This window comes from Nicotiana tabacum, chromosome 16, assembly GCF_000715075.1.
Source record: "Nicotiana tabacum cultivar K326 chromosome 16, ASM71507v2, whole genome shotgun sequence".
NCBI classification, from domain to species: domain Eukaryota; kingdom Viridiplantae; phylum Streptophyta; class Magnoliopsida; order Solanales; family Solanaceae; genus Nicotiana; species Nicotiana tabacum.
In genome coordinates, this window is record NC_134095.1 from 116984378 (window position 1) to 116989354 (window position 4977).

The following is a 4977-nucleotide window of genomic DNA, read 5'->3' on the forward strand; positions in this document are numbered from 1 at the left end:
AAAGACTATTGAAAAATCGACGAATTTTGGCTAAAAATTTCAACTTGCATAGTCTGACTTCTTTTCTTTTTCTGATTTCACCATTCGTGTCCTTCTTTGACATAGCTTTGCGGGCTCTTTTGTTGCCTTGACGAAATTTTAGCAGGTGGCCCGTTAGACTCTTTGGCTTGAGATATGGATTTTGTTAGAAGTGAAAGATGAAATGAATTTATGGAAGTTCATGGATTATTAAGTCAGTCAGGTGGTAGGCTGGGATTTTTTTCCCCCGATGGAGGCGGTAAAATGTGTAGAAGAAATTGTGGAAAAAGTAAACTAAGAAAATAAATTTTGATAAATTAGTTTTTAAACAAAAGGCTCACAGACGACACATGTAAAATAATAAATGGTCTTAGCATTTGACGTGTTCTTCTTGTCAGACAATTGAGTTACACGCTCGGACAAATGGATTTATTTATACTCAATTGATTGAGTTGAGGTATTAAAATGGAAAAATTCAAAGTTTATATATCGACTTTAAAATCTCGTACAGGTTTATGGGGCCATGAAACCATTTCGCCTAAAGTAAATAACGGTATTGAAATGAAGAACTCTGAAGAAATGGTTGAGGTAAATTTCTCACCAAGGATCAGAAACAATACATTACATGAAAGTATTAAAAACCATTGAATTGATGAACTATCGACGAAATAAAGTAAGGATAGATGGAGAGCGTATTGTTCTATTAGTTATCTGAATCCACGGGGCTTCCTTGAACATGTTAAAGCACAGTGTTCTAAGAAAGCTATAATAGTAAAAAAAAAAAATGGCAGGATATATTATACGTGGAGAGCTTGAGGTCTGATTGTCCTGTGAGTAGATCGTGTGTATCCTTCGTCCGTCCCTTGGTTCACTTTATACAAGACCTTGGTATCGGACTCTGTCAAAGTTTGAACCCGATCTTATCCCTTTGGACTCGGTTGGAGACGCGGAGGTGGTGACCTAACTGAAGATTCATATCATTGTTCCGGATGATCCGACACTAACCTAACTCAACCCCAAAAGCTAGCTTGTGAGGTGAAGATTGCCCACGACCATATAAGGAGATCTAAATACCCATAACTAGGGGTGTTCACGGTTCGATTTGATCGGGTTTTAATTAAAACCAAAACCAAACAAATTTAATCGGTTTTTAAAATTTTAAAACCAAAACCAAACCAAATTAAATAGAAACCATCGATTTGATTGTTGTTGGTTTGGTTCGGTTTGGTTCGATTTTTCGACTCTTAATAAGCTAATGATAAGTCGATAATAGTAAAACAACGCTAGACAACAATCTGAAAATAATTTGCTAAATTTATGTTTTTTATATATGTCTTTCCGAACTGAAAATTTATTTACCTATTTATATGAAAAGAAAGAACAAAAAACAAACTAAAGCCTTTGTTTTCTCAAGCCTTAGTCATTGTTGTCTTGCAATTTGAATTTGCTTTCTTTACTCTTGTGGTAGTTTTTTTTAACTATTCTGTTAGGCAAAAGTATGTGCGGAGGGTTAGAGAATTAGAGTCTCTTAATGAAAAGAAAATTGGTCGAGTCCTATTGTTTTGAGCTTAGGCAATCTTTTAAGATATAAAAGGATAAACCAAAATTCAAAATAACAATTAAAATGCATAAAGTATTTAAAATTATTTACAAAAAGATATTATATTGTATTTAAATAATTATTAAATTTTGTATATAATTAGTCAGTTTGGTTCGGTTTATTTTTCGATTTTTTAAAATAGAACCAAAACCAAACCAAATATTATCGATTTTTAAAATTTAAAACCAAAACCAATCCAGATATCAAGAAAAATATCGATTTACTTAATCAGTTTGGTTCGATTTTCCGTCAAACCGTGAACACCCCTACCCATAACCCACCGACGTGGGACACAACTCAACAATATCAAAGTAAGAGTAACAGGAAACACTTGGTATAACATCGGATATTGATGTGAAAGAGTAGTAAAGTATTATTTGTGCAGATGATTCAGAGTAGTCGTGACCATTTCTGAGCGTGATCAAGAATGAACCAAAGGGAAACAAAGATGAAAGCATAACCAGATGCACTATGAAATAGGAGCTAGCTTCACCATCCAATTATATATAAGACGGACTACATAAGAGAACTTTTGGACACAATTGCTGTTAAATATCTTATCGCTTCAAATATTTAGAATCATCAAAGAGAAAAGGCGACTCACTTCAAGTTCGATATTGCATATTATATGACACATGAACAAGACTTTGATAGCATTTCAATATTGTTGCTCAATTCAAGGGTCATTTGTTTTTCTTGGTCCAAATCTAAAGTTTTGGTGGTCTTGTTCTTACGAGGGCAAGCTCTACTAAATCAGCTTTTAGACAAAAATTCAGCATCTCAGAAAAAAATAAGTAAACATAGGCAGAAGGAAGACAAAGGATACTAGCTAAATTGTTATTCTTTCTAAGTGTTCATAGAACACATATTAAGCATTTATAATTCACCGTCAGCTGCCTCAATTCTTTTTCATGGTGTTCCATTTTTATTCTTCACAAACTTTGCTCCTGTTTTCATATGTTTATATCGCATATTCCAGTAGTTTCTGCTTGTATTCAGCGGTTTCTTTAACTCGGATAATTCCTTGAGAAGTTTGTGCCGCCACATACAACTTTTAACTGCTGTAGCAATGCCCACAACACCAATAGTTGCTTTCACAAGAGACATGTTTGAGTTGAAAACCTGTTCAAAGCAAAGAGAGATGTTTTATCTATTCGAGAGTAGAGGTCCTTAACAAAGAAAAGGCTTAACAATTTTGTTCTTCAACAATAATCTTGAACTCTTGCCAAGTGAAGAAACTGACTGATACTCAAGTTAAATCTGCCTTTAACAACACTATTAATGAAGTTTGATTAGTCACTACTCATGAAAACAGAGTAATATACAAGTAAAATCAAACTAATTAAACAGTATAACACCAAAACTGACTTTCAGAGTATCATGCAAACATACATATATACAGTAATGAAAAAGAAACTAATGATAATTTTTAGGGGGGTTTTCAGAGAACAAAAAAGTAATTTACGACTTTTTTCTTCAACTAAATAAACAAAGGTTTTGAAACAAAGAAAGAAGGTACCTCTGCGATTTTTGCTCGTTCGTGGTTTTTTCTGCAATGACTAACATATGAAGATTCTGGAAAGTTCTTGCTTTATAGGCGATCGTTGGGAAAATGGAAGGCCTGGATCGAGCTGGACTCAATCCGACGCCCAACATTAATCCAACTCTCTCGCCTCTGTTTTTCTCAGATCTTTTTGTGGGAGTGGGTGGGGCATTCTTCAGAGAGGTTTGTCGTTTGTTTGGGGACGCGGAGGAGAGAGGGGAAGGGGGACCAAAAGGTGACACGTGGCTGACTGTGCTGAGCCAAGAGTCTCACCGGAAATGGATATTCCGGCCGCTGACAGAGTGAAAGGAATTACGGCTCGAAAGTTAGTACTCCCACGTTCCATATAGTGGCCGGACCTGAACTTATTTTTTCGCGGTAATTCTGGGAATGAAATAATTAATTCGTTAAAATAAGATTCACGTAATTAAAAATTACATACAATCACCACAAGATCAAAAATTAATATTTTTAAATAATGATAGAAACATTTTTTTTACTAATAATAATAGTGTTACTTAGCCCCGTCTGACCATAGATTTTGTTAAAAAATTTCCAATTTTTTTTTCGACAAATACCTGTTTATTTATAGATTTTATTCATATTTTGGCAAATTTTTAAATTCCAGAGCCAGCTCAAGAGCTGATTTTGGCCAAAAATATTACCGTTTAATTTTTAAATTATTTTAAAAATTACCCTAAACTTTTATAGATTATAAAAAAACCCAATTTCGGTTATGATATGGATGTTGATGAAACTGAACGACAATCGACTCAAAGTAACAAGCGTGATTCGTCAGATTATTCGTATAATGTGGGGAGATTATATTAAAAAATAGCTAGTTACTATAATTTTTTTTTTGGACCGATGGATCTTGTAAAATTATTGCAATTTGACGAATTGTAATAGCTATTAATTGTGTTATTAGATGTTGGTTTTAAAATATCAGGTTATGATTTTAGGATAGTGTATTATGTAGTTCATTATAAAAATGATAACTTCGTACCAAACTTATATATGTTCAGGACTATGTTTTGTGATAATGATAATGAACATTATCAATTGAAGGTTATGCATATACAGGATTAGCAAATTTGTTTGTTTGGTATTGTTGCGTATTTTTGATAGTTTTTAGAACTTATGAGTATAAGTCACATTTTATGTTTTTTCAAAAAAAAAAATGAAAAATATTTTGAAAAATTATGTCCAAACAGAATTTCATATTCAAACCAAATTCCATCCAAATCAGATTTTTTAAAATAAATTTGAAAATTTGTGACCAAACGCTAGCTTAAACTTGGAGTATGAGAAGAAGAAATTTGCAGAGTTGCTGCTTTAGACCAAAGTTGCTGTTAAATATCTTACCCCTTCAAATTTTTTAGTATCATCGAAGAAAAGAGGTGACACCTTTCAAGTTCGATATTGCAGATCAAATGACACAAGAACAAGACTTTGATAGCATTTAAATAGTGTTGCTCAATTCAAGGATGGTACAAAATCGCCTTTTCTATCACTTTTTATTGGTCCAAGCGTTATTTTATACCAGAGCAAGCTACTCAATTAGCTCTTACACAAATTTTTAGCATGCAAGAAAAAAAAAGGAGTGAACATGGAGAAAAGGAAGAAAAAACATGGAGTACTAACTAATTCCTTTTTGTAAGTATTCATAGGCTAGCATTTAGAAAAAATCAAGACATCTGCCTCCAAATTGTTTTTCATAGCATTCCATTTTACCCATTCTTTGCACACTTTGCTCCAGTTTTCAGATGCTTATATCGCATTTTCCTCCATTTTCTCCAAGTCTTTGAGGTGCTTG

General features: G+C 33.2%; 1 long non-coding RNA gene across 1 annotated transcript; it reads right to left on the reverse strand.

Moving 5' to 3' along the window:
• Positions 1-2443: 2443 nt before the first annotated feature.
• Positions 2444-3256, reverse strand: LOC142170575 (uncharacterized). The gene is made up of 2 exons (XR_012699834.1): positions 3138-3256; positions 2444-2740 (listed from the first exon to the last, which is right to left on the reverse strand). It is a non-coding gene; the product is annotated as an uncharacterized LOC142170575 (long non-coding RNA).
• Positions 3257-4977: the final 1721 nt, after the last annotated feature.